The following is a 13331-nucleotide window of genomic DNA, read 5'->3' as shown; positions in this document are numbered from 1 at the left end:
GAAAAGTTCATGAGACCCTTATCTCCAATAAACCACCTGAAAATCAGAAGTGCCACTGTGGCTCAAGCAGTAGAACATGTGTCTTGAGCTGAAGAGCTCAGGGACAGCAACCAGGCCTGGAGTTCAAGCCCATGACGAATATATATATACACACACATATATATATATGTACACATAAATATATAATATGTATATATTCACATATACACACACATATATATATATGTTTCTTGGTTGGGTAGTTTTAAGACAACTATCATTTTCTTGTATAGGACATTATTTATTTAATCTTCCCATTGATTTTGTGAAGATGATTAAAAATGTAATAAGTGATTATGAGACTTCATAAGGAAAGAATTCAATGAACAAAGTCAGTACGCATTTGGAGGAAGAGATTAATTAACAAATCAGAATTTTAGACCCATGATTTTTGCCTTCCTTAGTATGAAAGATCCTCAGGAGAGAATTTCTCTCTCTCTCTCTGTTATCTATTTTTTTTTATCAATCTAAGTCTTTCACGTCATTGAATCAATCTATTTATCTATCAATCAGATACCCAACTTATTGCTATCTGTTTGGCACACAGTGTGTTTTCTTAGGAAGGTCTTAATTATTTAACCATTCCATTAAGTTGACACTTTGAGGATCAGCCTCAGTCCAGTAAGTTTAAATGTCCTATTTGACCAATCTACATCTGAATTTATTTCTGTAAGTTACATTCATTTATTCACTAAATTTGAGACAAGTTACCTATGTTTACCTGCATATGTTTACCAGGGGATTAAATTTGATTTTTACTTTGTATTCCTAGCAGAGTATTGGAACAAACTTAATCTAGGAAATTGGACCATTAAACATACTGTTTATTCATGAGTGTAGATGAAGAATATCTGGCATGCAAGCACCAGAGACACACACACAGGGCAAGGTAGGGTTTTCACTGTGAATCTGAATGTATAGGAAAGACAAAGTGTATTTAAATCCAATGAATACACCTTGTTGTGTTTGAATTTTGTTCCAGTGTTTTGTTCATTAAGTAATATGTTTCATTTTCCCTGAAAACTGTTGATCAACTTGAAGATTACAATGTGTGTGTATATATATGCATTGCATACATCAGTTAAGCATGTTGGGTTCACATTTTTCTATTTGTTTCTTGTGAGATATACAATTTACCTTGTATATCTCAAATGAACCATAATGAATGATTATTTTGAAATTCAGTATCCTTAGAGATACCTAAGCATTAGGATTTTGTGTGTTATGAATTTAGCTCAACAATATGTAAGATTTCCTTTAATTTTCAAATCAGAATTGTGTTATGGATGGGACTTGAGCAACCCCAAACAATGGAAAGTGTACAGAAATACGTACATATTTACCTACATACATAGATGCATACACAACAAGCACATACCTGCACATGCATGCGTGTGTACTAAAGCATCATGAACTTTGTTGGATGCTTTTACACATTCTTCTGGAAATGTAAGACTAGAACTCTCCTTCTAAGACCCTGTGTGTTATGGCTCTGTGTCATAGCATTTACAGCCACGGGAAACGCATTGCTCTGAGATAGTGGTTTGAAAACCAATGTAGAAAAGCTTCCAGAGTTTCCTACGTGGCAATAAATTCTATGTTACCCAGAGATATATTGTTCTTGCATTTTGTGTATTCTGACAAAGAAAGTTCAATCCTTCTAGGGACCCGTATTTCCCCCTTGGCCATTTTGGTCCTATGGGTTCAGTCTCACACCAGGGTCATAATTCCTTCTTAAGCCAAAAGCATCTGATTGAAGCTTGAAGGATCTAGATCTAATTCCATGCCTTTACTAGCCAGTTCTTGGGAAAAAGGTACTTAAATTCTCTGGGTCTTCTTCTGACATCTACAAAGCAAAGCTGTTGTACAGTTAATCATCTCTCAGTCCCCTTTTGCTTCCCCATAAGAAAATTCTAAATTCTTACAATCTGGATCTTCAAAAGAAATTCAAAAGAAAGATGCAAGAGGCACAACAGATTTCACACAGAGTGTACTACCCTCTCTGGAGAGCCACAAAAAGTTCAAGGAAGAATTCCTACACATTATTTAATCAAATCTGATGTTAGTTCGATTCTACAAGTTTTTTGTATTCTCTAGAGAAATTATGGTTTATCTGTGAGAGGTTTTTATAGTGGTAAAAATGGAATTTGTGAATTTTCTGTCCTTAATTGAGTTTTAGATAGCGTTTCTGGAAAAGGCACTGATAGTTTGCCTTTCAGTTTTAAGAAAAATGAGAGACTTTTTTTTTTACAGTGGCAAAAGTGGAATTTGTGAACTTTTTGTTCTTAATTGAGAGTTGCATGCATGTAGGACATCATCTAGCAATTACAGACCTGTCATCTGTTATAGGCAAGGCAAAGATTTGAAGAGGAATTTCAAAATTTATAGTTAAGGATATAGCCAGGATTAAAAGCATAGATGTACTTGTATTCATCTCCTGAATTCAAGCCCTCTAATTACACCCACCTCCATGATTAGCTCCTGGGGAACCACAAAGTAAAAATTTGCTGACTGGTCCATTCTTCTCCTCAGGACAGGTTAGTATCAAGGCCTCTGTCATGTTGAACGATACTATCTCACTAGCAGTTGAAGAAGTCTCTCCCTTTAGACATGGGGGTATGTCCTGTGCCTGGTTTGTCATCATTCCCAAGTGCCAAGTGTATTAAGGCCCCTCCATAGAGTGTCTCCATTGGGGTCATGCTGTCCAGCCCTGAGCTCCCTTCTGTGCCCGACACTGGGGGTCCTCACCAAGGTCATGCATATCAGTAGCAAGGAGGTGTGTGTATAGGGGTAGAGATTCCCTGTCAACTGTTCTTGTTCCTTTTGAGCTCTCTGCCTCAGCAATCCACAGTCCATGGGGCTTTGGTAATGTTTGGGAGCCCAGAGAGTAATAAGAGAACTAGGTGAAAGAAGAAGCTTGTTCAGAAGTCTCAGTAATAAAAGTGGGAAAGGAAAGCCTCCTTAACATGTGCTGGGACAGCAACACCTGATCCAGGAAAGAGGGAACAGAACGTGTGTGTGTGTGCGTGTGTGCGTGTGTGTGTGTGTGTGGTTTTGAACTCAAGGCTTTGTGCTTTGCTAGTTAGGCACTCTACTACTTGAGCCATGTCTTCAGAAAAGAATTTTTGAGAAACAAGAGTATCATCTGACTGAGGCCTGCTGTGCGTGGCCTCAAGCATGTGTCTTAGCCTCTCTGTGATCCGGTGGTGTCCCTTGGTAAATCGAAGGTAATAAATGGCACTACTCTATAGTTTTGTTGGGAGGAGTTAATAAAGTCATATTTCTTAAGCTCTTAGGACAGTGTAAATGCTCAGTAAATGTCTGTTGGCAATTTTCCATTATCTTCACAAAGGGACAAATGGACAATTTAGTTCAGAGGCTACATCTTGTTGATTTTACATTGGAGTAACCAAGTAAATTTCATTGAAAATACTAAAGAAAAATCCCAATTGGGTAGACATTTTAGTATTTATTGTCTTGACCTCAGGGGCTAGTTTAGGATTTGAAAACTAGATCTGTACAAATGCCAAGAAGTTTTACCTCACATCTTTTTGTCTGTGTTGTGAATTTACTGTAATGTCATTACATAGCACCATGGACATAATTGTTTCTATTTATTTTTAATTTTTTCCTTCTTACTTAGATGTTTTTCATTTAGTTTCACTTAGTATCGTGGGTCTGACTGATCTAACCACAGACTAGAACTCTAGTCTTTCTTATAAAAATCTATCAAGAGGAAATCATGTTCTTTAGCTTCAATCTCTGTGGTCCAGAGAAAGCTAAGCCCAGGACCAACTTTCCCAGGGCAACACCTCGAAAGAGACAATGCCACAGCATCCAATGTGAATGTTGTGTATTCTTAGGCACAGATGTTTAAATAAGAGTGCTAAAAACCCAGACACATGAAGTAACCTGTCCGAGGAGGTGAACATAGCCAAGTCATCTGAAGAAATGCTGAAAAACCAGTGTAGCCTAAATATTGACTAAAGGCAAAGTCTAAGTGGATGAGGAACAGAATTTCTTCTTATACCATCCCTGAATTTAAGACACAATACTTTCATAGTGATGAGGCTACCAAAATTCTCCTTTGGGTCACTTATAAGTTAATGTGGATAAATATATGTGAATCATATAGAACATGAAAACTCCTTTGAAATTATTTCTTTAAATCAATTTGTATTTTTAAATTTCTTAGAGGTTCAAGCTTTGAAATGCTGTCTGGTATGATTCCGTAGATGAATGCATAGGCGTATCTACTGTGGCCACTATAATTCTGGCTCAAACTGAGCAGGTCCAATGTACAGATCTACTAAAGGATTTTGTCATTTGAAAATGCATTGGAGTATAGGTTATATATAGATCTTCTGCTCACCTAATATTTAGAAAAGCAAGACATGACAGATGATAGATAGATGAGTGATAAATATGATTCTGAAGTTTTCTAATAAATAAGATATCAAAGACCAAGAGGCATGTTATCTACCTAGGAAAAGGGATATTCACAATGACTGCCATCTTTTCCACAGTGAAGGCCATATCTATGGATATGTGCATGACAGCGACTCCTAGGATTCAGTATATCAGCTCTACTTACATTGTATTAGAAAGATGTGACCTTCAGGCAAAGAAATACTGTCCTTGGACACAAAAGTTGCCAAGACTATAGAACAATCTAAGTTAACACTGACTTGGTGCCAGACTTTTGCACTATACAGAGGCATATGACGCTGGCCTGCAGAACTGGTGGTGGCTGAGCCTGTGAGCAGTGCCTAGACCTTCCTAGAGGAAGAATTTGGGCACCAGTTCCAGGCATGAGGGAGTAAAGGCAGGCACACATCTATAAGACACATCTATAGTGGTGCCCAAGTTGGACCCACCAGGAAAAATGAAAGAAGAGGGCAGAGAATTGGAGGGATGGGTTGCTACCTGAGAAGGATCTCAGGCTCTTCCAAACTTGTTAGCTCTGTGGGTTTCATCTCGTTTCTTAGATGCAAAACACTGGTGAGTGGAGAAGGACTTGCCAACCATGGCGGGCAGTGGCTTGGGAAGCAATGGGTCTGTGGCTCTCATGCTTTCTCAAAGGAGAGTTGTCAAATCTCAATGTAGAGGACGAGAAGGCATCCCCATACTGAGACTTAACTTTCTGGCTATTTTAGAACATTTTTCAGAGCTTACTAATAATACTGCTTAATCCCAATCACTTAGCACACACACAATGGACAAACGATGTTTGACAAATGTTTGTTGAATGGATAAGTTCCAATTTACATAACTGATTAAAAAATAAATCAGACTATGCCATCCTAAATCTGACCGCTAATTCTCTTGACACACATTTATTGATGATGCACAAGGGGGTGGGGTCACCATTGGGAGAAAACACACACCATGACCTTGACTCTTGAGGAATCAAGAAGAAGACAAGGACAACACCCAATATTCAAACCTACACATTGAGAGTATTCGTCCCTAGATTTCATTATTCCAAGGATGGGTTTATGGACATCATCCCTGTAAACTAACCTTGCATTGATTGTTACCTTGCATAAATAGGTGTGCTCACAGGATCCATAACCAATCTTGGTGGGAAAAATTCTCTTGGAGTGTTCTGATTAGTTTTATAAGAAACTGTCGTTTCAAACATGGGATTCATTTCCTTAGTGAGTTTTAATTATCTATTATGTTTTGACCATGTATAAGAAAGGAAAAGTTCAGACTTAGGAGATTTTATATTTTAATGATGGCATTTTGTTTGGAGATTTCACTTGAAATAATGAAGGACCTATAAGAGGCAATGCATTTTGTAAACAACAACAACAAAATCTACCTCTACTTTGTGTTTTTAGGATATTTATTGTAGAATGTAATATTGTGTTTGGGTCATGACCCAAATATTTTCAGTGCCTGTTGTATTTCACAGTGTGGGTCTATATCTCCAGAGAGAATGCTACATCAACTTATTTTTGGTGAGTTTCTGCAGTAGCTAACTCAGAGATGTATTTGCACAAGAGCTGATTAAAAGAAACACACATACCAAAGATAATTCTTATATGAATACCCATGCAAGAATAAAATAGTATGGCCCATATTTTTAAATCGTGTCCTTTCTGCATTGAAAATGACTTAAAGTACAGGCACAGGAAGAAAGAGACCTCTCCACCATTTTCCTTATCTCTCTTTCTATCAAAACTCCTTTGTACAGCTGTCATTGGTGTGTCTTGTTTTATGATACAAGAGGATGGATTATTTTCTATTTGTGAGAAAGTCCCCCCCAAAATAAAAAGATTCAAATAGTTCAAACAATTGCATTTGGAAAAATGCAACTTAGTAAATAAGACAGAATGTCACCAAAATAGATTGGACCTCCACTAAACCCAATTATCCAAATTATTTGAATTCATACTTTCTGTGAAATATCCACAATGGGATTTTTTTGGTAATTTTCACAACTAAGTAATTCACATATTCTTTGATATTATAAAGAATGATCACAAACTAGCCACCTTTTCTCATTATCTCTATGAGAATTTGTATCATTTTAGGCAAGATTTTTTTAAATGTCACATTAAACATATTCAGAGGGTCTTTTTAACATTTTAACCTTTGATAGCCCTATCAATGTTTGTGCATTTCAAACCTTCTTCTTCGGATATTGCATATATATATATATATATATTAGGAATCTACAGAAATTATATATATATATATATATATTAGGAATCTACAGAAAAACATGAAGTGCATATTTTAATGACTTAAATCTCATCCATTCACTAAAACAAAGCCCGTGTCACAATTTGACTGCCACTAAAAGAAATGAATTAGAACCTCAGGTGATTATAAGAAATTATCAGAACTCCCAAATTTGTTAAAATTATACATAGATCATCTACCTAAATGCTTGATAAGTAAACATCTTCAGTTTGAATCAGTGCTTGAATCTCAGCCTGTCTGCAGTTCCCCAGAGTAGAGGGGTGTGTGAATATTGGAGTAGCATGTTACCACACATCAAAGCCACCTTTAGAAGCAACATCATTTGCTCAGAGTTACTATCTTTCAAAGGTTGTCAATTTAGTACATTTCCTAGGCTGCTGTCTTTTTTCCTCCCCAATGTTTGTCTTTTCTCAGCATTCTTCCTAGATATCCAACAAATGATTTTTATTTCAACATAAAAGCATAATTTCTTCTTGAGGGATAATATTGTAAGCACAGAATTATTTGAATTTTAAAAGGTATGTCTGGACTATGTGCTTTAGACTAAAATTCTAGGTGGTCCTTTTAAATAGAAAGTTTGAACTATCCCAGTAAATGTAGAGGTGAAGTATGAAGAGAATGCTTTTATGCCTGTGGCTAAATTGAAGGATCAATATATATATAGTAACTTAATGAACAATGAATGGCCCTATTTTTCAATCTTTTTGCTAGTCTCTAAATTTATAAAAGTTGTTTATAATCTAAACATCATGCATGCAGACAGTGTCTGAGCCTATATACATTTGTATACATGTTATGTTTTAGTATTTAGATGTGAACACTGTTAATGCAGCGGGCTTGGGCCTTTTCTTGAAGGCTACTGTTCTTTTCATAGCCACGAGCCAATGTGTGCTCAGCATCTGTTGTGGACAGGGATGAGTGATCTCAGCCAGACTTGGGGTTTAGTGGAGGTCACAATCTATTTTGTTGACATTTCTGTCATATTTACTAAATTGCACTTTTCCAAATGAAATTAAATTTTGAGGAAATATTGCATTTGTTTCACAAAGAGGAAAGCAGTGTAGTTCTGGTGGAGTTTGATGAGTACAATCTGTTTTTTGTAAATCAATTAATGATGATCCTAGAGATAGCTTCCCACTAGATTATTAGGAACCCCAGCCCTGCTTTCTGAGAAATGATCTTCCTGCATTATTAATATTATTATTATTGTCAGTCGTGGGGTTTGAACTCTGGGCCTGAGCGCTGTTCCTCAGTTCCTCAGCTCAGGACTAGCGCTTTATCACTTGAGCCACAGTGCCACTTCCGGTTTTCTGGTGGTTTATTGGAGATAAGAGTCTCACAGCCTTTCCTGCTTGGGCTGGCTTTGAACCTCAGATCTCAGCCTCCTGAGTAGCTAGGATTACTGGCATGAGCCACTGGCACCCTGCTTTTATTATTATTTTTCAGCTGTAAGAAGGAGATTGATTTGGGGCTAACATCTTCTACAGGATGTGGGAGAATTGTGTCTCCAATGACCTGTTTTAATATCACATTTGAGGAGACATATTTGGGAAATCATGTAAGACATTACAAAATGATGAGGCAGTAGGAAAGAAGAATCAGAGATTTCATCTCAAAACAAATGGAGCAGCAAAGATTAATTAAAATCTATAAAGTTCTCCAAAGCACATCCCAGGAAAGGTATTTAAAAATGCTTTCCATTACATGCAAATCATCAGAATGTGGTTTGTGTATCATGTAGGCATAGCATTGACCACATCTATTATAGATAACAGGAAAGAGTGTTTGTGAAATACCTTTCCAACAAAATATTTCCAGCAGCTTTAGTTTTATTAATTATCTGAATGGAAAACCAACACCCACAGAAGGAAACCTTGGTCTGTGCTGTGAATGTGTTATTTGCTGATGAAATACAAATGCTTTGGTGGAAAGACCATAACCAAATTGGAGTTACAGAATCCATGCAAATGAGCAAGCACTTAACCCTAAAATAACTCCCGCCTCCTAGCACCTTTGTTTTCTCACTGTTGTAGTTTCTTTTTGTCTCTTTCCAATCTTTGAGAGTTTTTGATCTCCTAAGGTGTGAGGAGGCTTCGGCTTGGGCTCCTGTTAGAATTGAATTAGCAGGTACACAAACATGAACGTTCTAATTGCTGTCTCTATGGCAAAGGCAGCTCAGCAAAGCCATCTCCAGTCTTGTCATAATTTTATGTACTCCTAGGCCACAAAAGCATTCAATTTTCATGTCATTGGGAGCTGAAAGAAATGACTGTAAAATCTAAAAGTCACCTGGACATTTAGATTGTTATTTCTCTTCAATTTTAAACATAAATATCATTTTCTTTGTTTCTAGGAATACTTGGCTTGTCAGATATTATCTTAACTATGTATAGAATCCTCTCCTTCATTTAAATATAAATTTTAGTTGCTATTCTTGAGATAAAAACAACTAAGTTTAACTACGGGTAATTTTTGTAATTTAAAATGTATGTTAGTGAATATCAATGTATTTGTATTTTCTAACACAAAGGGGACATTTACTATGCATTTTATTACCAGTAACCAGATACTAATTGCATTCATTTCCCATCAATAAAAGAATAAAATGTAATTATTATAGTGCACTTGGTACCCAGTACTTATAACTAGAATAAAAATTGATTAAATTATCTACAGTATATATAGAGGACCTGGGAGACTCAGATTAACTCTTTATTTTCAAGTATATATTGCTTTTCCAGAAATGTCTAATATCTCTGTAAGTAGCCACAATTATTATTAATCAGATCACAGAATCTCTCAAAAAACCAAAGGACTTAAATTCTAAGTTGGTTATTATTCTTGGAAAGGTGGCTTCACTCATGTATTTGTGAGTAGAGATTCAGAGCTAAATAAAAGTCCTGTTTCTTTAAAGTCAGCCAAGAAGTCACATACAAAAGCCCCAATCTTCATTACTTCTAAATAAAAGAACAAGTAAATATAAAATAAGAAGTAAATAAAGACTGACTTTACTTGTTAAACAAGGATACCTTATGTCAGGGCAATAATTCCTGCTATAAGTTTATAAATTTCTAAAGGTTCTTTTCCATGCCTGCTTTCTAAGGTCTCATAAGAATATATGAAACTTGCATGTGGATTCATATTTTAATGAGAAGATTTTTTCTCCTCTCTCTCTGAAAACAATCTTCCTTTATTTGATAGCACCCCACTTGTGAGCTTAAATACATAAGAACTAGTAATTCATGTTTTCATATAATCAAGTATTTTCAGCATGCATTTTTTTTTCTGATGGAAGGAAAAGCATTTCATTGTTAAGTTAGTGGCTAATGAAAGTACATTCTATTTACAAGTACTTTACAGCTTGAATTAGGGTTCTTGGTTTCACCATAGCCAGTTTTGGTGGTGTGCTGTGTTTGATACAATCACCTGGAGAGTGCCAATAGTAGTTTGAGTATGATGTAAAAGACACTTGTGTTTCTCATAGTTCTCTTGGCGTTCACCTTTTTATTCCCCTCCCCTTTTCAGGATTCAAAATGGCTAAGGGCTTTTAAGAATCTTCTGATATGAAAATTTCTCCTATAAATCTGACATACAGAAAATGTGAGGAACCAAATTTATCACAGCACCATCTATTCAGAATGAATATAGTAGTATTTCAAAGTGATATAGAACAGAGTCGTGTAATTATTTTTCCTTGGAAGAGTTGCTCAAAACTTGTGCGTGCTACCCAAACAGTGGTGCTCATTTTCTGGCACCATGGAAAAAGGAACACGCAGGCTTAACAACCAGTCAAAGGTTTCAGCTGTCCTTACTGTGTGTGCACACATGCATTAAGGTAGCCGAACCCATATGTAGATGGAACAATGACACACACTTTTTTTCAATTGAACCCAGAATATTTTCAGAGCCTAAGCTACCTTTCCGTACCTTCAAAAACAAAAGTACAATATCCTTCTGCATCTTTAATTATGTAACTAACATTGTTTCAAGAAGGATTTTCTGCAATCACCCATTCAGATACGGATGCACGAATCTCATATTTTTTATTATTCCAAATTCAAGTTCACTCATCATATCAAATGCGCTTGAAGCAATCTCAAATTGCTGTTATTACACGGGTCACTAAAAACCCAAAGAAATTGGTATAAATTTTAAAAGGAGAGAATGGGGAAAAAATATCCTCACACACTCAGATGCTGGCTAAGGGTTTAATCAATTTGATTTTTTTTTATCACTAAATTCAGTCCTTCCTCTTGAGCTGTCAGGAAGTGAGATAAGCCGAGGTCACGCTCCAGCCCCGAGTAGGCTTTGAGCTGTGTCAGCCACCAGCTCTGATGACAGCGTCGTGGGTTTCTCTCGCATTGCAGGGAATAGAAAGCGACTCAGCAGCACTGCCCGCATCCAGAGCACAATCTTTCTATTTCATTAATTTTTCATGGAATTTCATTTCACAACAAGTCGGCGTCTGCCATCCATCTGCTCCTCTTATTCTGTTCCCCTTTTTGCCAACTTCATATTTGCAGTCAGCAGCATTTAGCAGCTTGCCCCCAGCCCCGCTACTTTCCTGAGAGCCTTCGCTTTACTTTTACGGGGCTACCTTGGATGGGTCGTCATTCTCAACAATTCATGTCCAATCCTCTAATACTCAGAACAACCAACCATTGGGAACAGCAGCTACATTTCAAGTTAATTTACATGATTGTCAATGCCCGTGAAGAAAGACATGCGATGTGTCACCACTCGAATTCAACTATTCAACTTAACTGGCCTTGCCAAGTGATTGTTTATGTAGTATTTCAACTATTCTTCCACGTTCTTCCCCCTCATAATTCATGGAAGACCAACCTGCCTCACCCTAAGTAAGCTGCAACCTTCGTTTTACCTTGTGCCACTAGCTCAATGTGTATTTGTTGCATTTTCCTCCCAAATGTCTTTGCCTTGAAGTTGTCTGCGCATTACATATAGAAATGAGTAAGATATTAAAATTTTATTTAACTGACAAAAAGCTTTTCATGTTAATGCATAGCTTCTTTTGGGAAAAATAAACTCCCCAAAGACAGCAATAACAGATTCATAAAACAGAATATATGTTCCATTTTAATAAATGCAAACATATTTATGAGGTTTCTCAAAGTATCCTGACATTGTGCTATGGTTCAAAGATTATTTGATATATTTCTAAGCATTTTGTTTTTATGCCTTGATGTTTTGCCTTTGAGATTATCTGATTAAAATGATATTAATAAACTATTTCTAACTTCACTTTCATTATTTTGGGTAAAAGTGTACTTTGATAGTATGCAAACCTAGTTTATTTCTTAGGATAAGCAGATATTATCCTAATTGGCCACATAAGATCTGAGGCTGTTCATAACCACCGTGCCCATTTCCATCCAAAACCAGAGAACAAACTATAATCTCTTAGTCTGTCCTGCAGATAATAAAATATATGGATATTTAGTGACAGCAGGTAAGTCTTGACAAACTTTCAGTGCTATCATTATTTTCTAAAATCTTCTAGATTAAATCAAAGCAAGTTATTCTTAAGGAAGGTTCACACTTATCATGGGATGTGAACATTTATCATATATGTAAAAAGTAGAAGATGTCCCTGTTTTCCTTGCAATGCTTTTGTTTTTGTTGCTTGTCATTGTCTCATAAAAGCCAAGTTTTCAATATGTCCTATTTGTATAAAAAGTACAAAATATTTGCAAATATTTTTGATCAAAAATCCTAACTAAAAAAATTATCCTTAGGGAAAATGCAAAATACAAGATTCTGAGAAAACAATAGAAGTGAGATGTTGGGCTGGAGAGATTGATTCTGTGATTTACTTTAAAGTTTATCTGAGAGAGAAAAGCAGGCTTTTATTAGTGAGTCCCTGCAAGTCATATTCTGCAACTAAGTTTTTATTTTTTTCCTTTTTCAGATTTTTAAGGATACTTATTAGTTCCTATACAATACCTTGAATGGGAAAGCATTTAAATTCCAGGACAACTGATTGTGCCAAACAGTAAAGTATCTTATCACAACCACAATTATAACTATTGTGTTTTGAGCTGTTAGCCTGCTTGGACCGTTAAAAATCAGAGTATACCAAAAGTCTCTTAAGGCATAAATAGCATTTCACAACACTGGCAAACTAAAAATTATGATGCATTTTCAAAGGCAGCTTGCCCATTAGAATAGGTAGAAAAAATTTGTTGCAAGTAAAAGTAAACATTTCATCTGAGCTATATCGTCGCTAAGAAGACAAACCCATACTTTGTACTTACAATAGTGTCTAACAACTCAAGACAATCTTACTAGAATTCCTGAACACTTATCCATGCACATGTGGATTTTTAAATTGTGAAAAGGACAGAGTTTTAATGTCAAGATTTGGGACTATTCTATTCAATTAATGTAAAAGTACGTGACTACGAAGATAAAATTTAAACTTCTTATTGTGTTTTTCAGAGAAGAAGCAACTACATTTGGAAAAACTAGGAATTTTGTACAAACATTTAGTCTTCAAAATATGAAACGAATCATTTAATGTGTTCCATAGCCTGCTACGTTATCTGTGAATTTGATCA

The sequence above is a fragment of the Dipodomys ordii genome, unplaced genomic scaffold (genome assembly GCF_000151885.1).
Source record: "Dipodomys ordii isolate 6190 unplaced genomic scaffold, Dord_2.0 Scaffold9, whole genome shotgun sequence".
In the NCBI taxonomy this organism is placed as follows: domain Eukaryota; kingdom Metazoa; phylum Chordata; class Mammalia; order Rodentia; family Heteromyidae; genus Dipodomys; species Dipodomys ordii.
This window is presented reverse-complemented; position numbering follows the sequence as displayed.